Genomic DNA, 23,248 nt, shown 5'->3' with positions numbered 1-23,248 from the left:
GGAAAAAAGTTAGGAAGGAAATTAAGAGAAATATTTTCCACAAAGGGAATGCTTTAATGATAGAGAAAGGAAATGCAAAAGAAAATATTCAAGAAGCTGGAGAGAAGACAAATTGTAATGTAGTGTTTTCTCCTTTGCTCACTGGTGTGATGTTATAAATAATCTATAGGGAATGAAAACTGCACCTTCTTTTCCTTTCTGTTTCCTGACAGATGAAAAAAAAAAAAAGTGTCATCCCCTTGCACAGAGCAGGTAATTAATGACTATTTTGTTGATTTAACAAAGGATTAGGACTGGCATTTTAAGTTACTTTTCACAGTGATGAGTTCTGTCGGTACAATCTCAGGAACACAAAACAATCTCCTGTAGCATGTTAGCTAAGAAATCCCACAATTTTAAGGCAGCTTCCTAGGATGAGGTTTAGGATGACCCATAGCTAAAGAACAGAGAATGCGTTACAGGAAGATCGAACTCCTAACCTTGCTTTCACTGCACCATGCTTATTGGCCACATCAACCAACCAATCAGAGAGCTAGGCAGCACAAAATAAGACTGTTGGAAAATAATAAATATCACTGTAGGAAACTCCATGTTCAAATCTCTAGTTATCTCTCTAGATAGTGAGACTCACCCAACCTGTTTTACATACAAAATCATAGACTAGTTTCCCTTTGCCCTATAACACTATCAGAAAGCCACCTTCTAAAAGTTAGTAACCCCCCAATAATTAAAATTCATTTAATCTTTAATAGAAATAAGAAGATACACTTACTGGAGAAAAACTAAAAAGAAATCATTGAAAACCATAGTAAAAATGTGAGGTTAATATTTTGTATTCAGGCCGAGTTCCCTGAGTTAACCCAAGGAGTTGAAAGAAATACAGATACCCAAATATCTCTCCTCAGTGACTCTTTTTTGTTTGTTTTTTTTTTAAAGATTTATTTACTAATTTGAGAGAGAGAGGGAGAGGGTGAGAGAACAGACATGAACAGGGGAAGGGGCAGAAAGAGAGGGAAAGAAACCTCAAGCAGACTCCCCGCTGAGCAGGGAGCCCAAAAAAGAGCCTAACAAACAGTCCAATATGGTCCTCTATCCCTGGATCCTGAGATCACAGCCTGAATGGAAACCAAGAGTCAGATGCTTAACTGACTGAGCCATACAGGCACCCCTCTCCCCTCAGTGATTCTACTGGGCATCCAGGGTTGAGAACCACTGATACAAAAGAACAAGGTTTTGCTATAGCTGAGATTTCCTTTCTAGTTGTCTTCTTTTATTGGTAAGCAGATATATTTTTTTTAATTTGTCATGGTTCCATAACAAAAATCTGAAAACAGAACCTCTAGGAAAGGACAATGCTTCCTAATTCTTCAACATGACAGCTTAGGCCTGTGAGAGTCAACCAATCAAAAACAACACATTCATGAAAACACAGAAATCAAGGTAAGGTTGAGTTTTTATTGCTTTGGTAGAGTTCGGACCAAATAAGTAAAAGGTATAGAACGAGAAACACATTTACGGGAAAAGAAGTAGGGATCCTTTTCTTCCTACTGGAAGGCTTTTTCTTCCTGTGGCTTTTCTCTGATCAAATGATGTAGGATTTTGTGTTTCCTTAAATAACCATGACATTTGACACCACACCTGATGAATCCTACAAACAGACTGCCTGAGTATATCATGTCCTTGATTGAAACCCCTCATTATCCTCAACACCTTTCAGAGGGACACCCAATTCTATGATGTAAAAGAACAAAACAAAAGAAATAAAAATTTCCTGAGGTAAGATTGCTACTTACCTGCCCAACCCCAAATCTCCCTACTCCCATGCCCATTCTACCCACACTCCACTTATGTTCCCAAAGATGAGAAGTTGTTTCAGACATTCATTCCTTTGCTCATTTTGCTGCCTCAGTCTGAAAGTTCCTCTTCCCAACTCTAACGCTCTTATGAGGAACAGCTCTCCATTCAGCCCTTCAAGAGTCAATTCACACATAGCTCTTCTTTCAGATATTCCTTTTTTGGGGGGGGGGGGAGGATAAGTCTTTATTTGAATAAAATGATAGTAGATATTATCATTTTATTTTATTTTTTAAATTTGATTTTATTTTTCCAGTGTTCCAAGATTCATTCTTTATGTTCCTTTGTCCAGACAACACTTCCTGCTCATAGAATTGATCACTTCCTATTCTTTTTCCACCAGGGTCTCTGCACCATTCTATAATAGCAATTCTAAAAATGTGCTACGCTGAGATCAGGGTTTATCCAAGTCAGCACAATTGGCATCTTAGTCTAGATAACTGTTACACCATGTTCTAACATCAATGTAGCAGATGTAACAGTATCCTTGGCTTCACTAAACACCTGGAGAACTCCCACTCAAGTCATGACAGCCAAAAATATCTCCAGGCACTGCTACATGTCTGGTGGGAGTCCGAGTTCAAAATCACCCCAGCTGACTATATGTGCATCTTTGTTATCCCCTAATAAACCTGTAAGCCTCATAAAAAGCAAGAGTATTATGTTTACTATAATATTTAGGATTTAGCAAAGTGCCAAATCCACTGTAGATTCTCAAGAAATGCTTGTTAAATGTATTATTACCTTGTTATACAAGGGACAATACCACACTACCAAAATGTAGAAAATCAAGTATATTAACTTATAGTCCTGATCATGATAATTCTTTATTCTTTAATGATTCTATCACCAATGAAATTCAAATTTTTAATTTCAACAAAATATGAAATTAAAATCCTTAAATCAACCCACCCATCACTAGAAGTAATTTATGTTGATTTTTATCTGATTTTAATACAAAAGAAAATGAGATTGGGATCTAAGATTACATCTATATGGATATAAAACTTTTAGATTAAAAATTGCTTGAATTAGTTAATTGATTCAGGTTTTTAAAAAATGTTCATACTTTTTATGTTCCCTGAATATTAGCTTTAAGTAATTGCTTGACTTCTTAAAGAAAAAGTTGTTAGCACTTGTTATGCCTTGCAAATAATTTTTTCAAGTTTTATAAATTAAAAAACACCAAACTTAATACAATCCCTTGCTAAGTCTCCTCATTCTATTAATATTGGTGGCACACATTTCTATGATAGAAATGACAAAGCAAGAAGTTTTTAGAAATCAGAAACATATTACTTTAAATTGAAATGCTTATTCAAAATAAGTTTTTAAATAGAATTGCAGTGCGAGAATTCAAATATATGAGCACAAATGCACATTATACACAAATACACATAAGTTTTTAAATGTATATATTCTATGGTAATGATTTTAAATCTTAAAAGATTAGTATTTTTCCATTATTCAATTAACTTCTTATATCCAAATTATGATAAATGACATTTGAAATAGAAAGTTAGCAGTAAGTTCTTTCCAATTTTAAATTATATCTTATCTAAAAAATGGTTTAATTTGAAAGTACAATTCATGTAATTTACAGAAGGTTTATATTCAGTGGTTTAATGATGGTATGTTCAACTGAGAGACAGTGTAGTCATATGAGCTCTGGTTATCTATTAGGTAAACATATTTGAGCAAATATACTTTACATTCTAATGTAGGACACTAAATGGTCTTCATTTTTTTTTTTACTCTTTCTAATGATGAAGTTAGATATTAAATAACTATAGTCTTAGTGACAATTTCAAGTTAACTTCATTTTACAGAGAATCTGAACTTTACAAACAAAGCCATTGACATTTTCATTCAACCTCAACTACCTTTTAACAAACTAAAAAATAACTTTTGTATTTAATATCCTGTTCTTTCACATATATAACAATAGAAATAACTGTCATCTTAATCTAATTTTAACTTTGCTATTCTTAAGGCTTAGCAGCTTTTTAATTTTTCTTCAAAGTTTGGCACTATAATATTTTCTAATGCTGTAGGACACTAAATGGTCTTCATTTTTTTTTTTACTCTTTCTAATGATGAAGTTAGATATTAAATAACTATAGTCTTAGTGACAATTTCAAGTTAACTTCATTTTACAGAGAATCTGAACTTTACAAACAAAGCCATTGACATTTTCATTCAACCTCAACTACCTTTTAACAAACTAAAAAATACCTTTTGTATTTAATATCCTGTTCTTTCACATATATAACAATAGAAATAACTGTCATCTTAATCTAATTTTAACTTTGCTATTCTTAAGGCTTAGCAGCTTTTTAATTTTTCTTCAAAGTTTGGCACTATAATATTTTCTAATGCTCTAGTTATGTCTTAAAAAATCAATAAAAATCTAGACAGGTAATTTTGTTTTTTATATTTCTTCATGTACTAGTATATCTTATTGTGAGTTCTAGAAAACTAACACTTTAAACTAGAGGTCAGTGAACTATGGCTTGTAGGCTATTGCTACCCATCACTTGTTTTTGTATGGAACATTAGCAAAGGCAGTTTTCACATTTTTTTAATGGTTGAAAAAAGTAAAAAAAATAATAATAATAGCATGTCATGAAAAGGGAAAATTATATGAAATTCACATTTCAGTGTCTATAAATGAAATGTTATTGGAACACAGTTACACTCATTTATGTACCTATTTCTATGGCTGTTTTTTTGTTTTTTAAGATTTTTTTATTTATTTATTTTACAGAGAGAGAGAGAGAGAGAGTGAGATCACAAGTAGGCAGAGAGGCAATCAGAGAGAGAGGGGGAAGCAGGCTTTTTGCCAAGCAAAGAGCCCGATGCGGGGCTCGATCCCAGAACCCTGAGATCATGACCTGAGCTGAAGGCAGAGGCTTAACCCACTGAGCCACCCAGGTCCCTCTATGGCTGTTTTGAACAACAAAACAATTAGTATAGGACTCTACATAATTCATACGTAAATCTGGGGGACAGGACACAGTATGTTCATAGGAGATTTCTTTCAGCCAATCTGAGATGTTGATCATTAGTAATAAAACACTTACCATGATGTTCATTCAATATTTGGAAAAAATTATTGAACTGGTCAAATCAACCATTTACTTTTTTGAGATGTACCTTTCTTTACCATATCATTGAAATCTTGAGAGTTTGGAATTCCTGTAATTCCCCACTCAAAATCAACTTAGATACCTAGTGATGCAGCAATGACTCTGAATCTATGAAACCCAGACTAATGTTTACCATGTCTTGGTAAAGCTGTTATGCCTGGTTTCTAGTTACACTGTTTTGTAATGAAAACGCAACACAGCAAACCAGATCAAGCTTAATTTATAGTCTTGACCCAGTTTACATTCCAGCTTAAACACAAAAGGAAAAAAAAAGCACAAATTTGGTAAATTGACCAAAAAATTGAATTCCTTGCAAGCAAACATTGCTAATAGGTATTTAAATGATACAAAAGATTATCATCCTCTATTAAGGGTCTTAATGCTATCCAAGCTATTGAAAAAGCTACAAAAACATAAATCTTCAGTAATTCACTGTTTGATGTCATAACTAAATAGATTATAGTCTGAGCATCTGCTTATGGTTCAAAAGTTACCTTTGAATAAGATTTTCTAGCCAAAAAGTCTGATTATTTTTTTTGTTGTTGTTTATCCTCTGGATCATTGTCATAAGCCTTCTTAAAAAGGGGAAAAAGGCTTTAAATGTCTTGAAGGGAATGCAGAATTTGTTGGCAATATCTAGCATGATCTTGTTATTATATTATGTGGCTATTAACAATAACAATTACTATATTTTATTTTGAAGATTGCTGAAAACCTCTAAAATGAAAGTACATATAACATATTTATAGATTTTTATACTTAGCCAAGTATAATAGTCTGTAAAGAAAAATTTAAAAATCACTTAGGTACATTAAAAAATGTATAACTAGGAACAATGTTCAAATACCTCTGATATGTGTCTCATAAGATAAAGCTAGTGACAGAAAAATGATATAATAAAGAAATATTCTATTATGTATTAAAAGAAATATTAGGTTTTTAACTAAATTCAACCCCTTTGCGGTTGCTATTAAAGTTATTTAAACTGAAAGTTTAGAATTGTTTTTCTTTGGCCCCTAAGATGAATCGTAAGAAGCCAGTTTACTGCAGCAAAACAAATAATGCCATATTCCTGAGAACCAGAAAGATTGTTATTTCAAACACATGAACCTAAGAAGTAAGGTCTTCTCCTCAACATCAAAAAACTAGTTTTACTGAAGGCAATCTTAGAATGGAAGGAGCATTAGAGGTCACCCAAGAAATGGGAACCACCATGTTTCCTCCCAGGTTACGTGAGAGTCCATGGCAATTCTAACAACACTAGACTCATTATTAAAATTATTTCCATTTAAAAGAAAATAAAACCATAATTATTTTCAATTATCATATCATCTTTGTAAGTAGAGATGGTGGCCCCCATATTCAAGCAGATTTTCTGGTAAGAAATGAGGTAAGGTATTTCATTAATAGAAAACCCGTGGGCCATAGCCGATTAGAAGTGCATTGTGTTTGGAAATCCAGGCTCAAATACAAAGGTGTAAGAAATCATGTATAAATTTTGACCTCAGGCTCTAACTTCAAAATTGAAGAAGCTATCAAAAGAGTAAGTCCTTTTTCCAAATCCAACCCAAATCTTTGGGATGAGACTCTAGTTCACAAAATAAAATTTTCTCTCTACCTTTCTGCACTCAAATATGGAAAGATGTTTTTCATTTCTTTTTGTGATATTAAGAGATTCCCCAGCCTTGGGGCTCCTGGGTGGCTCAGTGGGTTAAGCCTCTGCCTTCGGCTCAGGTCATGATCTCAGGGTCCTGGGATAGAGTCCCACATCGGGCTCTCTGCTCAGCAGGGAGCCTGCTTCCTCCTCTCTCTCTGCCTGCCTCTGCCTACTTGTGATCTCTCTCTGTCAAATAAATAAGTAAAATCTTTAAAAAAATAAAATAAAATAAAAAAAGAGATTCCCCAGCCCAACCCTTACCCATCGCTGGAATCACACCACCAGAATTTTACTGGAGATTGCCTTATGACATAAAAAAAAGTATTAAATTTAAATGAGTTTTCCATGCTTACTAAAAAGTTAGCATTTGCTGTCACTTTAGGTGGCTTTGGTGCTGGGCACTTACCCAAATCCCTGGTTCTGTGGAGTCAGCTGTCCTCCATGTGCCTGGTTCTGGTGCATGTGACTCAGTGTTCAAATGCCTGGCCTTACCAAACTTTTTCAGAAAAGAGTCAACCCTTCAAATGAGAGAAGAGTTGCTCATTATGAAAAGCCTTTAAAAAAAAAAAAAATAGAGGGGGGTGGGGAAACCCTGGATTTTCAACAAGCAAATGCTTCCTCGGTCTCAGAAGATTTTGCAAGACTAATCATCACCAACATGAAACTTGAGCTCGTCTTTTATAGACCTTTGTTTCCTTCCAGCTACATCTCTTTCAGTTTTCATTTCATTCCCTTATTCTTTTTCTCTTACCTGCTTTTGATCTTCTATTTTATACTGCACAGAAGTCTTGAGTGGTATGTGTGAAGCGAGCCATCGTCAGCCTGATGAGGGAAAGCCTGCGGGTCCAGAAAAAAAAAAGATTATAAAGTAAGAAACAAGGCCTGAGATTGGATTGGGAGTCCGTCTGCACAGTTATCAATGTCCTGTTATGCTTGTGAAAGATGCCTGGCCCTTTCAATACTACATTTCAGGTAGTGATGAAAATGGGATATGGAATATCATTGTGAAAAATGGTTTGATTGGAATCATAATGACTAAGAGGCTGTCAATGCAAAAAACCCAACAGGACCCAATTGTAAAGGAGTTAGACACTGAATCCACTTCATAATCTCTGCTTTTATTTGGGGATCTCCAAACAACATGCCCCATCAGCCCTTGGAGACCTTGGACCCAGCAGGACGTCATCTAAGCCTTCCACTCCAGCAACCATTATGATTTCTCATTGGGAAGGAAAGTGGGAAGCTGGGATTCAGGTGCCATGGAAAACGTTTCAGGATATTTTGACCAAAGTAAAGCTTTACCTTACGCACACCTGTGCTTAGGAATGACCAGATGGCAGATCGAAGCCCATTGTGTAGATTTATAGTACTCCACCAGCTGTTTAATAATAATGCCTGTCTGGAAAAAGTGCATTATCAGTAATACCCTAGCATATAGCTTGATAAAATTTTATTGTATTCAACTGGTTCAAGATACTTTAACAACATTTACATTCTCAATTGCTTCTTACAGAGGCAAGTTGCCTATGGCTACTGTGAACTGAGATTAAAATCTAAGAGTTCAGCCTTTGAAGATTTCTAGTCCATTCCCTGAACCAAATTCTCTCTCTAAATGGCAAGTGAACTTAAAGCTAATGTTAACTACTAAAAAAATAATAACTGGAGGCGATTCACATAGCCTCTTATGTCTTGTTTAGTGTTGAGAGAGAGTTGGCACTTTATAGACCGAACAGATCCAGGTTTTTCAGAGAAGTGTCAGCTCCATAAACTTAAAACACCATTCTACTATGAGTAAATATGAGATACACGAATCTACCAATTTTTTGAATACCACTAATAGAAATTTCCTATATTATTTTTTGGTTAAGAACTCTTATTAAAAACATAAGAAAATGATTCCAGGAAATCCCTTGTAGGTCTTCCTAATTATGTTGACAGGAACTGCAGCTTTTCTTCATCCTCCAGAGGCTGTTTCATTCGATAATGAAGCTTTTGAGCTAGGTGTTTTCAAGCAATGTTTCAGGTTTTACTTTGAATACATGTCTGTCATGTTCTTTACCATTTTGAAAGTTAAAATGAAAATTCAACAGGTTCAATCATCAATTAATAAATTCTGTCACTTACAGAAAAAATCAGTAGCCTCTATCCTATGAGAAAAATGAGCATTTCATAAATATTGAAACCACTACCCACATTCTCTAAAAGTTGGTTAGCTAAAAAGACTGTAATTCCATTATAGGCTTTCAGCAAGGAAAAGATGAAATAGTTGAGATAAAGTAACTGACATTATTTGTTATTATTTTGCCATTAAAAATGTAGTGAACAGTAATGTCATCCATTCCACTAACTTCTAAGAGAAAATTTTATCAGTTTTCTGAAAACTCCAAGCCCTTTATTATGGGATTTCTTGTCTTACAAGCTATATCACTTGGCTGAATATTTGATTAGTCGTACCTGAAGCATATGCTTGTATTAAGGAATAATTTTAGCTATATAAAATATTCATTGGTATTTGATAGCACCAGAAGTGGAAATCTGAGTAGTTATTCTGTTCAAAAAAAAAAAAAAAAAGGGTTTATTAAATGTTTTGTAATCAGAGGAAAGGCCACCTATGAATGCCCTTCAGTTCCTAAAGCAGGCTGAATTTAGACCTCAAAGACACCTGGCCAGTAACAGTTTTCCCCACACTACATGGCTCACTCCCAACTTCCTTTAAAAATCATATAACTAGGGGTGCCTGGGTGGCTCAGTGGGTTAAAGCCTCTGCCTTCGGCTTAGGTCATGATCCCAGAGTCCTGGATCAGCTCATGATCCCAGGGTCCTGGATAGAACCTGCATTGGGCTCTCTGTTCAGTGGGCAGCCTGCTTCCCTTCCTCTCTCTCTGCCTGCCTCTCTGCCTACTTGTGATCTCTGTCTGTCAAATAAATAAATAAAATCTTAAAAAAAAATCATATAACTGAACTCTGTGTCTGAATAGCTCCAGCTAGAAAATGAAAGTGAAAAGCCCTCATTGTGCATGGAGCTATACTAAAACATAATGATAATAAGTCAGTACATTAGGATCTTGCTAACAGGAGAGTTACATAATTTCTGTCATTCAACCTAAGGATCTTTCCACTGTGAAACACAAAGACAAGTCTTTGTCTTTTTGTTATTAGAGTCAGACCTAGAAAGGTGAAATTGACAATCACCAGCCCCCTGTGTAAGGAACAAGGGCAAAGGTTAATTTCCAGGCTTCTCACAAAGTTCTCTCTCAGGGATAGAACTGCCCCCAGGGCTCAGTCTTTGCCCTCTTCACCTCTAGATGTACATTTGCTTCCCTGGATGATTCAGTCTCATCCAGTTGTAAAGCACTTACCACTTTCTAGTGTACTAAATAATTTACTTACTTCTGGGTCTTCTCCCTCCAGACACTCACCTGAATGTAATCCCTCCTGTGAGTTCTCCTGTTCCCTGATGCTTGCCTAGCACCAGGAGAATGCCTAATATGCATATAGTGTTCAATGACATGTTTTGAATAAATGAATGAATAAAAAAGAGCAGTACAGGATTACAGAAAATGTGTATTACTCTTATAGCTTGTAAGTGGGGAAATATGTTTCTTTCAAAATTAAAGGAAAAATTAAATAAAGAAGACCAGTTTTACTCTAATTTTCTATTTAGTTTCTAATTTTCACACTAAAGAACTATATTATAAAATGAACATAAGAACTTTGTACCTCTTAACCTCTATGCTTGATCAAGTTTGTACCATGTGAATGTTTAGCCTCACTTTCAGAATTACTATTTTTATTTTATTTTATTTTATTTTATTTGACAAAGAGAGAGTGGAGAGAGCACGCAAGCAAGAGCACACAAGCAGGGGGAGCATCACGCTCCCCCAACCCGAGCAGACAGCCCTACATGGCGCTCCATCTCAGGACCCTGGGATCATGATGTGAGACCAAGGTGAAGGCAGGCGCTTAACTGACTGAGCTATCCAGGTGCCCCAAATTCCTGTTTGTTCTAAAATGGGTATTAAGGAGGGCACGTGTTGTGGTGAGCACTGGGTGTTTTACTCAACTAATGAACTGTTGAACACTACAACAAAAACTAATGATGTACTATATGTTGGCTAACTGAACATAATAAAAAAAATAAAATAAATAAGAAATAAAATAAAATAAAATGGACCCAAACTCAGTTAGATAAAGGAACTCATAAAATATATACTGGTAACTTTTTTTAGTTTGATATAACCAATTAATCTAGCAGCCAGAAAATAGTTTTTGGTGTCCTAGATTCTCCCCAGTCAATTTTCTTTTTCTGCCGTCACATGGGCATCTCACAGATGCACCCCAACAGGCTTCTTACTGCAGAGCTGAGTTGTAAGAGAGCTATGTTCTTCAGGTCCTTACAAAATCAGTTGTAGCCCATGTACTCTATAAACAAATAAATTGGCTCTATGTCCTAATGAGATTTCAGTCCACATAGTATTGTAGACAATTTATAAAAGCAGATTTAGCCCCACTTGAAAGAGGGCCCACACAAGATTTATACATAAGTGCAATCGATTTCCCAGCTCAACAAGTAATTTAACCAAATATTTCTAATCTCAAGAGTCTAAAACCGGAATAAATTACCCTTACTTCTTGATCAGGATAAATTGTTAGTTGATAAGTTAGCAAGCAGCAATAAGGCTAAAGTTTTACTGTATTGTAGGCATTGTTGCACAAAAAAAGGGGAAAGGTTATTAAAGGAATGTTAAATTTATTACTTTAAGACCATCAGTGGAAACACTGATAGATCATTGCTCTTATATCATACGATACTTAAAACCTCTGTTTTGTTTTGTTTTTGTTTTTGTTTTCAGGTATTTCTAGAGACTCCCCTTACAGAAAGATTTACTGATATATTCTAGATAATTTCAATGAGGATTTCACGGTGATTACAGTATTTATAGTACTATAATTTCTTGCTAGTTATTTATTTACAGATGATCAATTCCAGGAACTAGCTTTACTAGGTATCTGATATTGAATACCTTTAAGAAAGCTTTTAAATCATCCCTACATTTAGAAGGCATTTCCTTGTTTCTTGGATTACTTAAGCACTCTCATTTCTGGAAACACCTAGTCAAAAGCATTAAATTTAAAATAATTGTAACTTGGAGTGCTGAGGCTATAAAAGTGCAATTACTGTATCAGTTCACCGATACAGCCCTATTTGCCAATAAAAGCACTGAAATTGTGGTTTGTATTTCCAGCAAATCTTCATTGAAAGCCACAAACTGGATAATGGTAGGAAAAATTGTTCTAATCATATCTCTATTGTCATAATAAGGCAGGCCCAATCCTTTTAAAACCAAAACTTCTAAGAAATTTCTAAGCCAGAAACATAGAATACCACAGTAGCTTCAGTACACATTTCAGGATGGTAATTCATCTTGGACATTTTGGTCAAGTTGGGTACCACCTCTTTTATAAAAGAGGAAACAAACTTCAAAGACTACAAAGGCTCAAAAGTAACTTAAATAAGCAATGTAAACCCCCTGGTGAATGGGCATAGGGTACATTGAGTTTGTGGCAGGAAAGAACCAACTGGAAGGCACAAGTCTTGCCTAAGGACAATGGTTAACACTTTTTCAGGTGGTTGCCATCCAGGAATAAATACTCAATAATGTGGGAAATTCAAAATTTTCAAGAAAAGAACAGATCAAGGATTTTATTTGTAACTACTTGATTTTTATATGCTGCCTCCCATTTGTAAACAATTTTTCCATATTTGGACTGGATTACAACTTTGAGCTACCAATTTGCCACCATGACTAAAGTAAAAAGTCAATGGTATTTTCTTATTAGAAAAAAAATGAGATAGTTTCCTGCTAAGATCTTTTCCTTTTTAGGCAATACTGCTGAGTTAGTGACATTTTCTTGAGTCACAGAGTGAATTCCATGCACCCATTTATATATTCATTATGCTAACTAACCACGAAGCCCAAACTCACAGTTTATGTATTTTTATCATATAATAAAGTACCACATCTTGAAGAGGAAAACAGTAAGTCCAAATTACCATCTTGATACTAGTTTTACTATAGTCACATTAAAGGAGACAGGTCATAACATCACTCTTTGACACATTACTCTTTGACACATTCAGGAAGGTATTCAGTAGCATTATCCTAACAAAACAGAGAATAGAGATGAAGAACAAAATGTTATCTAGTTTTTCAAATCTATAGCTTTGACCTACAGAAATATATGTTATAGGTGAAAATGCAATGCATATGTAAAATATTCACTCTCTGAAATTTCTTCATGAATGGTGTAATATTAATCAATTTTTCTCCATCACCATTTTTTTAAAAAAGCATTTGATTCCTCTCCCCATAGTCAACATTAAATATAATCATGAGAGTACATATAGAGATAGAGATGACAAAGAAAGAGATGAGATGGTAGAGATGATAAATACAGAGGAGAGGGAGAGGCAGAGGGAGAGAGTGGTTTGTTATTGGTCCTGTTCCTTGGTAGAACCCTGACTAATACAGCAAGCTAATGTTCTACCTTTCCTGCTAAATCCCATCTCCCCAACCTAATAACTTTACAGATTTTTTTTTTCGGTTTTTATTTGCACCCAAAGTGAAAAAAAATTATTTATTCACAATAAAGTTTATCTTCTCAGAATCAACTCATCATTCCTGACTGAATGTGTCTTTTGGAGTTCTGATTCTGTCCCACGCATTCACTGCCTGTCCACCTTTATCTCAAACACAGAGGATAGAATAATATTTTTTTCAGCAAGTTTAGATTGTGAAGTCAGATCAATGTATAAGTTAGCTGACTTTCTAAGGAAACGGTCTACTCCAGTCAGAGTAACTATGTATGTTGGAGTGTTAACTGTTTTTCCAAGTATAAAAGCTACTTTAATAACTCTCTGAATCATATTAAACAAAATGAAGGACATGGTTTATTCTTATCTACCTTATTAAAGTTTCAGAAGAAACCAAAACACTTAAATGAATAATCCTAAATCAGCATGGAATTGAGCCCATGTACTCCAAGGGAATATAGACCATTGGCTAATTCTGCTGGGCAAAGGATTTCTTTTACATATGCTCAGGTTTGGTGAAGTAGAATCTGATTTGCCTCCAGTTCCCATCCTTTCATCCCACAGTTAAATACTCTGCTTATGTAAAACAAACTGTCCCAACTACTTTGTGTTATTTGAAAGTCTATGTATTTCTTCCCCACAATGAACATAGATGGGTATATTAAGGACACCAAAAAAGTATTTTGCAAACAGACACAATTCTTTCTAAGGATCTGGTATCCTTCAAAAATTATTTTTGAAACATTTGTTAACCTTTATATAACCAATTATTAGGCCAATTTTTTTTTCCATTTTGCCCAATAAATACTTTGGAAGGTGAATAGTATTACATTTTTAAATATAAGAGAAATATATCAATATTCTTATCTGATCTCTCTTCCCATCTCCTTTACCCTCTTTCTGAACACAGGTATGTGTAGTAAGCCTTTCACAAACAAGGAATCCATTCAGGACTTGGTACTTGGGCCAGTTTACACTCAACAGGTTTCCTATGCACTTGTAGGTGCCAAACAGCAACTCCTGTGTTTCTCCAAAAAGAATTCTTAATAGAGAGGGGATTAAACTCTAAGTGGCTTCCTGATTTCATCATTTCTGCAGTCCAGTGTTAGGTTGCTGAAAGGTTACTTCATTTATACCATCAGGAGCCTAGCAGGCTTTAGAAACTGAGTGAATGATGTAATGATTTTTGTTTGGGTGTATGTGTGTGTGTGTGTGTATGAAATACTAGAGTAGCTAGCAATCTGTTGCATTAATAGCACAGATAAATTTTTTTTAAAGATTTTATTTATTTATTTGAGAGAGAGAGAGACAGAAAGAGCACAAGCATGAGGACTAGGAGAGGGAGAAGCAGGCTTCCCACTGAGCAAGAAGCCCAATGTGGGGCTCTATTCCAGGATCTGGGATCATGACCTGAGCTGAAGGCAGACACTTAACCAACTGAAGCCACCCAGGCCCCTTAGAAACATATACACATTTTTGAGCATCTCTTCAGTTTTTGAAAACAACTTTTCTGTGATGCTTTAAATTTCAAATTTAAATGCAAAATGTGAGACAAAACATACTGTAATTACAATAATAGTATATATAGTAAAAGAGAGACAAAATTAAATGAATTCATGTATTTGCCCAATACTAATACTCAACTCGACCCTAAGCAAATAGTTACTCATTATCTGAATATAAAAAGTAAAATGTCCTTAGGGTGGTAACACACCCATCAATGTCTGGTCTATAAATGCCAAAAGCCACATTGCAACAAAGTTTCCATATACTCACATTCCATCAAATCAATATATAATCAAGAGGAAAAAGGAACCAGAGCTCACACTGAATGGAGGACTCTCCAAATTATCAAATTTGAAATTAAACAGGAGAGAAAACATTACAACTATTGTTTTTATAAATATAATCAGTCATCTAGAAAATGAGTTTAAACAGATATAATAAGTTCCCAAGAATAATTTATGCAAAGTCCAATCAATGTTTTCAGGTTTATGCAAACCATGCCTGATACCATCTTGGTAGTGATTTCTGGTCCTAATCCAGTATCCCCTGTCCTCTCTGAGGCATGGGACTACTGAACGTCCATATTCAAACCACAAGATCATGCAAGGTTATTTGTGAAAATGTATTGACTTGGACCCACACTTGAACTCTCACCTTAAAATCAGGAAAGTGTTTTGCTGGACTAAAAAACTTAGAGTCAGTTCAATAATTGCTACTTTAGACATCAAAATTCTAAAGAGTTGTTTACTGATAGTCATCCTAAACAATTTTCCTTCTTTTCAAAGGAGGTGTGCCTTCCTCAAGTTTTAAGAAATATAGGCTAGACAGATTAAGAAGTGTCAGGAAACAAATACTCCATGTAATCTGAGATTAAAGAATAAAATTAATATATTTAATAGTTTAGCATAGCTTTAAATTGATTTTATTTTGTATAATTCCTTTATTACAAGGGTAATATTCTAGCCAGTGATACACATGGGTCTGTTTTTTTGTTGTTGTTGTTTAATGAGGACTGACCACAAGGTCCAGTATACTAGACATTTACTTTAGAAAACTTCCAAAGATCAAACACATTTTTTCTTGAAACTCACTATATTATTACATTTGTTTATTTTTAGCCATAGCTACAATAGATGGTTTCCACCTACTTCTAAACTGATTTAAGGGATATTGTATATAAGAGGAATAGACATAATAAAGCTATTATGAAAAACTCAAAGGACAAGAATCAAACAGTGAAAGAGGAATGAAGTTTAAGAATCTGTAAAGGAACACTGACTAAAATATGAACAGTGTCTTCTATAGCAACTTTGTAAAAAATGAAGAACACATTCTTTTATGTACTATTTCTTATCACTGCTCTTAATAAAAAAAAAAAAAGAGTTGAGAAAAAACATTAAGTGACAGGTATTTTTTTTTCTTTCCTGTAAGTCTCTCAATGACCTGAGAATTCCCCTTTTCTTCCAAGTCTCAGCTCTCACTTTCTACAGAAATCATCATTGTGCCAGTTGTTTTTAATTGCCTTCTTAATATCTATTCACTCCATCTCCCTTTCTAATAGAACACAAATTAATTTAGTGGGTAATGTTTCTGTTTTAAAATACTTTAGCTTTCCACAGTCCCACGAATCAGAAGATGGGCTTGAGATGTAGTTCTAGGCAAAGAATATATTGTATAAACTGCAGTTAAGTATTGGGCTTTTCATAGTGTTACTGTCTTCCTGAAAACATGGGCAAACCTTTGCAATATATATTTTTCTCTTTACCCTTTCCCTTTATTTCTTCCTAGAATTGAGAAGTGATGTCTATAGGGGAATCTCTGTTTTTGTAAATATGAGGAGAATGGCCATGCATTAAGGATGAGGATGCTGAAAACCAGGGGAAGTCTGGACCTCAATGGCCTCCAGTTACCGTAACAGCCGTGGAGTACCGTTTGCCTCCAGACTCCATTTACATGAAAGAGAAGATAAATAAAATAAGACACTTTAACTGAATTTTTGTGACCTACAACTGAATACAACCTTAACTCAGACTCCCTTTACATGCCTCAGTGCCACCCTGCATTAGCTGCTCCCCTCTGTTTCCACAGCAACTCCTACAAACCCAAACACAATCTTTTCCTCTCCCTCACTGCAGCCGAAATTTCAGGAAGACAGAGATCATGTCAAGCTTTCAAGCCCAGGTCCTCAGAACCTTGCTCATATCTGCATAGCACACAGTAGGCACTCAGTACATTTACTGAATGGGGGAATAATAAAGAAATCATCTCTGTATCTACTGCTAACTGCTACATCTATTACTACAGCTAGGGTTTTTTAAACCCAGACTATTGAGGTAGCTTCCTTGCTGATTAAAAATCCTTCCTTAGCTTCCCATTACCCTTAGCATAAAATCCAAATCCCCTCCATATTCTGGGAAACCAGGAACTACTCTGATTTTATCTTTTTCCTTTTCCTCATTACATTCTACCCACAATGGTTTCCGTCCATTATTGAAACATCCCAAGTTCATTCTAACCTTAAGATCATTGTGCCAGATGTTCCCTTTCCACAGATTTTCAACGTTGGCTCCTTCATGCCCTTCAAATCGAAGCTTAGATCCCCTCCTCAGAGAGGTCATAGCTGACAAGTGAATCTAGAGGAACTCATCAAGTACTCTATCCCATAACCTTCTTGCAGCTGTGGAGAAAAATACTCCGATTTCTGCAAAGTTAGGGCCTTCCGAGAGCATTTTACTGAAACTTGGAACGAAAGCTAAAACACAATCCTTAGAAGGTAATTTAGGACTGACTAAATAACGAGAACTTCAGAGAGCTTTATCTCTCTTGAAGTATGTGTTTACATTTTAAGGAGAGATGAGACCCAGGGCCATGGACACATTCCAAAAGAAGGACCTAAGTTCCTTCCCATTTCCAAGGAAAGTCTCTCAAAAAGGAAGGAAAGACAGCTGCCCCGCTCTCCTGTATAAATGTCCAGATTCATGGGAGGTGAGCAGGGGGTACTCATCTACAATACAGACCCCATATATGTTGAGTGACAGCTGGCTTTCACTGCATTGCCCGGAAGGAAGAAACTGTGGCACAAGGGAACCTGGACATTATTATTTGCTACAAATAAATAATGATAAATCTGTCTGCTCCAGAAACCTCATGTTGGTTTTCAGGATAATATTAATAAATACATTATTATAAGCCTAACATCTCCTATATTTGTTATACTTCTTGTCATTATCTGACATTCTGTATCCACACCACTCTATCGTGATCCACAGGTTCAGCCTTTGTTGTGTTTATAGCTAGTGTCTGAAAGAACTCCCAGTAGGAGATCACCAAATACTAGTTGGATGAGCAAATGAATCAATTACTAAAATGACAATGTTTTGAAGAGCTGGATTACAGAGTTTTCCAGTGAAAAAACAGAGGGGAGATTATAAATTTTAGAAAACAATGGCTGTTTATTTTGGGTGGCCTCTTAAAGAATAGCATATGTAACATATATTTGAAAACTGAGGTTTTTATAAATGCCTGGAATAGACACATTTTTTTTTAATGGGCTCATTTCTTTATGACAGCTACTAGCTGTGTAGTTGACGAGATTTTTATTTTCTCTATAAACATTGAATAATTTATCTGTATTCCTGCCCAGCTGCAAAGCAATTGAATCAGGCAGGACCAACTGCTTTTTTTTCTCAAAAAAGCAGTTTCAGTTCTTGTCAGAGGTCTGAACAAGAACACAGTTAAATCCTCAGAGTTCTGCAAATACATTAACTAGAAACTTTAAGAGTGTATTTTAGTAATTCTCAACCTCTATCATGTGAATACCTATGAGAATTTGAGGAGGACTACACCTTAATGCCATTTCAAGATGAGTCACTCTCAAAATTTACTCTGCAGAACTTGCAGATTAGACCTCTTACGCATCATATCCACATGGATATTGAAAAACATCTTCAAATAATTTTCATTTTGGTAGAGTTGGTATTGAGCTCTTAATTCTGATAATATTTGTACTATTTGCTTGAGCTGAGCATCTCATTGTAGAAATAAAACAAACATACTGACATTATAAATATTGGGTAAATACAATTCTTAAAGATCCTCCAATGGGACTGGATTCCATAATACCCAATGCTTTCTGAAAGATAAAGTCTGGGTAAACAAGAGTTGAGAATTTAATACTGTATAGTTGTGCCTCCAGCATAATCCATAGAACAGGATGCCCTGATTGGCAGGTTTGAGCCTCTAGCCTTCTCAACTGGTATAGTCTTACAGTTTAAAAAAAAAAAAAAAAAGGTGCACAATAATCTATTATTTTGTACTATTTCTAAAGATTATCTATACACTTTTTGTCTGGGTTTTCTTAAAATCATCTGATTTCCCAAATAGACATCTCTCCTGAGAAGAAAATGTGTTCATACCCCAATATCAGTATTTCCAACAATATATCAATGCAAAATAAATTAGTTCATGAGCCTCTCATAATTTGGTAGATGTAAAATAATCCTCCAGAAGCTAGTACTTAGAGAGAAAGAAAAAATCAAGTTCCTGAACCTACAAAAATAAGAAATAAGATCTGGAATAACAGTAACACCATAAACATCATTATATTATATATATTATACCTACACATTATATACTTTTGTTATTATGCAATATACAAATTATGTTATTATGAAAAAGTGATGTTCTTGCTAATTTCTAATCCTTGCAAAGAAAATGTTTAGGAAGGCCTGAGTGAGGGTCAGCCATACAATTTGCAGGGCTCAGGGCAAAATGAAAATATGAGCCCCTTGTTCAAAAGCAGGAGAAAACTTTATCTGTTCTTCTATAGTCTCCCAAACTATCATGGTGATTTTTATTTGCATCTAATGTTCTGCTCCCTTGGGAATGAAAATACCCAAGGCGTCTGCTCCACACCCATGCCTCAGCCATGCTGGGGACAGAAGGCAACAGAAGTCACTGGGTGGAGTCAAGGGAGTGGGTGACTTGGCCCCCAGCCAGGGGAAATAAGGAGATGATAGGAGGCAGAGGATCCAAGATCTCTGTGTATGTTCCTTCCTTTTGACTACAGAATACAAATTTAAAGATAACATTATTAAGAATTTCAAGATGACCACATTGCATCAAGTCCTAAACAGGGGACCCTATATGATTGCCCTGTTCTCATACCCATGAACCTGACCTTTCTTAAGGCAATGAACAGTCTCCCTGTTCTAGATCTGGCTCTGACTTAATTTGTCTCATCTATTTCTTTTTTTTTCCTTTTTTTTAGTTTTTATATAAATTCCAGTTAGTTAACATACAGTGCAATATTAGTTTCAGGTATACAATTTAGTGATTCATCATTTCCATACAGCACCCATGCTCATCACAAGTGCACTCCTTACTCCCCATTACCTACATAACTCATCCCCTCACCCACCTCCCTTCTTATAACCATGTTTTCTTCTCTATAGTTAAGACACAGACATACAGTTCTTGGACCCAGTTCAAGTATTTGCAAGGTGAGAATACAGTCAATCATCACTAATGAGTATCAGATAATCAATAAGGATTAAAATACTTTTTTTAAGATGTGGAGAGAATTTTAAAGATAGAAAAAATCTTAAGTTATGTATCCCAACTCTTTCATCTGACAACAAGAAAACCAAGGCCCCAAGGAGCTACATACTCAAGGTCACCACAAGCTGGTTAGCATTCAGACAAGGAATGGAGCCCACCCTTTCTCACTCCCAGCCCAGACCTCCTTTAGAAGAGCTGAATGAGACAAAGAACGAGGAATTTTATTTCACCAGCAATGTAGACATTTAAGAAATATATTCAGAATTGAATCTAGATGAAGCTGCCCCTGACAGGTCATATTAGTAAAAGCTTAGAACATTATTCAGCACCACAGAGCCAAATGGGGTTGGTCACATGACTTGGTTTCCAATGGAAAAAAGAGGTGACATGCTGATGAAAATCCAACTTTTATTTAACACATTTTACTTTTATTGATTTTATTCTATAAACCCCTGGAAGATGTGCACCTGACCCTCCAAAATTTTAGATTGCTATTCCTTTCACCACACAACCCTCGGTCTTCTGTTAGCTATCTTTCTTTGGTTTCTGCAATTGAGAGTCCACATGGCTATCTGACTTAATTTAAGCTCTTAAGTAAGTAAAATTTCTGCTTCCATGAGGCAGGGATTTGGAACAATGAAAACTGAGAAACCATCTTTCTCCTTCAATAAGCATGAATACAAAGTAAGCCAAAAAATGAACCTCAGAGAGCTGGATAAAAGAAAGGGAGGTACTCCATCCTCTCCCTGCAAACCGGAGAATAGAATGTTGAGTAAGTCTCAATACGTTATTTGTTTGGAGAAATGTATAGATTATAAAATATAATCTTGGAACACTACATCAAAAACTAATGGTGTACTATATGGTGACTAACATAACATAAAATAAAATATAAAATAAAACAAAATCAGTATAATTGTTATTTGGGTATCATCATAAAGCCAAATGCTTTTCTCATGAGTCCAATCAAGTCTACAATATTTACAACACAGTAAAATCTATAGTAATAAATACTGATCTATAATCATTATCATTGTTAGGTAAAGAAATACTGTAACAACTGATACTAGTTTGAAACACACTGATGTCTTCATAAAAATATTCTGTTACTTCAAGACTAAAAAAAGTGTATACTACTAAGCTAAGTGGCCCTTGGAAGAAGGGCCCTGAGGATAGTATAGCTTTGATATAGTGTTTTCTGTTCTATAAAATGTGACCTCATGTCACAGAAAATCACTTGGCTGACAGAGTTCTCCCCATTGGCATGCTACTATACTGGGTGCTATCTCGAGGCCGAAAAGAAGCAGACAACAACTTCCTTCTTTCAAAGCACTGAGTCAAACTGGAAATACAGACCATATATAGGAGAAGGGAATTGCTATAGGAGATGGCTGAAGGGTTAGTATATCCTGCTCTGTCTTGGCTCTGGTTTCTATTTAGAGCTATGTCACAGCTTAGGTCTGTATCAATGGAGTTTTGTTTACACTGGCAGGGAAAATTCTCCATCATATGTTTATTGAATCCTAAGAAACACCTGGAAAACACCTGGAAACACCTCCCAGAAACACCTGGGAGCACAAAAGCACCTCACACTGACCTGAAAAATTGTATCAATTCTAACTCCAGTTAGCACATAGTCCCTGGTGTGCTCTTCTTTGGGATAGTTCCCATACCCTCCAGAATTTAGAATTTCTCTGAATGTCTAGGTGAGGGCAGAGTACCCAGCCAGCCTGTGCATCAAAAGGCTCAAAATGAAAAAGGCACGGTAAAATAAATCAGTTGGACACTTAGTGGTAAATGCCTCATTTTCTTGTTGTTTTTACCCTTCTGACCCAACAGAACAGTAATGTATATCCTTTCCTTGCATTCTTAATAAGGCTATTTACACTGCATATCCAATGAGTTTGTGCCCTATGCAATAAATTCTCAATTCTGAAATGTGTGCAAGAGTGTAGACATCATGATTAGAGGAATTAACCTTGTAAATGAGGAGCACCCTTACTGAAGCTCTGGATTTTGATTATTCAAGAGTGACACAGGAATATAGGCAGTTTTATGCAGGATTATGATAAGCCCTGCAAATTTGAAAAATATCTCCCTGTTGGTTTGTGATCTTCAATGCCAACAGGGGAAAAATATTGTGAGTATCTCTGATACATAGAATTAAAGGTTTATTTATCAGTGGTGATCTGTATTTTGAACTGGTTGGACTGAGCAAAGCTAGCAAGAGGAAATGTAAGCAGAAGAGAACCTTTTCAAGTCCTGCTGTCTGCTGCTTACAGTCCCCAGATCAGCACAATAGTCTACTATGTCCTAGCCTCCACTCAACCACACTGTGCAACAGCCATGGCTAAGACATACCTGGATACACTAACATTTTGTCAACATCCTGATTCATTAAGAGGTAATAGAAATCTAAAGGTATAATAAAACTGCTATTATAACTCAAAATTGAATAATTGGGGATTAAAAAAAAAGGAAAGAAAGAAAGAAAAAAAAATAAGTACTACTTCATTTAGGTAGAAGCCTGAGATAAATCATTGGACTTTAATTCTTTCCATTTTTTTAACCAAGCAAAGACACTGAGGATTAACATGGGACTTGGAGATTCTTCCACCTTCTCTCTCCTCTAATTCATGATAGCTATCTCACCTTCCTTGTACCCTGAAGAGGCAGGAGGGGGGAGTATTTCAGAGTCTATAATTGAAAATAATGTTCAAGAGCTATTAGCCTGGAAGCAAAAGCTCATCCGTCTAAAGTCTTTTAAGCCCATGTATAACACCCAACTACCAGGCCTGAGCATCAGGGAGTAAATAGGAGAAGCATTCCCTCTCTTCCATGTGAGAACGTACAGACTTTATAACATCCACAGTAATAAGTATAAATCCCACCGCTGATCATGATCCAGATGGAGGAACAGTGTATACT

General features: G+C 35.5%; 1 protein-coding gene across 7 annotated transcripts in view; it reads right to left on the bottom strand.

The window, feature by feature from the left end:
- The window catches only part of ZPLD1 (zona pellucida like domain containing 1), a 199,346-nt gene that overhangs the window by 60,496 nt on the left and 115,602 nt on the right, over nucleotides 1–23,248 (bottom strand). For 4 of the 7 annotated variants that reach the window (XM_013045609.2, XM_045088284.1, XM_045088282.1 and 1 more), the window contains 3 exons: nucleotides 7,963–8,059; nucleotides 7,412–7,497; nucleotides 7,067–7,178 (listed from right to left, as the gene is read on the bottom strand). The gene's annotated coding sequence lies outside the window, so the exon portion shown is untranslated. The remainder of the gene's footprint in view (nucleotides 1–7,066; nucleotides 7,179–7,411; nucleotides 7,498–7,962; nucleotides 8,060–23,248) is intronic. The other 3 variants (XM_045088283.1, XM_045088286.1, XM_045088287.1) reach the window with 3 other exon arrangements.

This window comes from Mustela putorius, unplaced genomic scaffold (genome assembly GCF_011764305.1).
Source record: "Mustela putorius furo isolate JIRA1106 unplaced genomic scaffold, ASM1176430v1.1 tig00003834_pilon_pilon_pilon, whole genome shotgun sequence".
NCBI classification, from domain to species: domain Eukaryota; kingdom Metazoa; phylum Chordata; class Mammalia; order Carnivora; family Mustelidae; genus Mustela; species Mustela putorius.
Note: the sequence above shows the minus strand (reverse complement) of the source record. Positions and strands in the feature narration are given on the sequence as shown.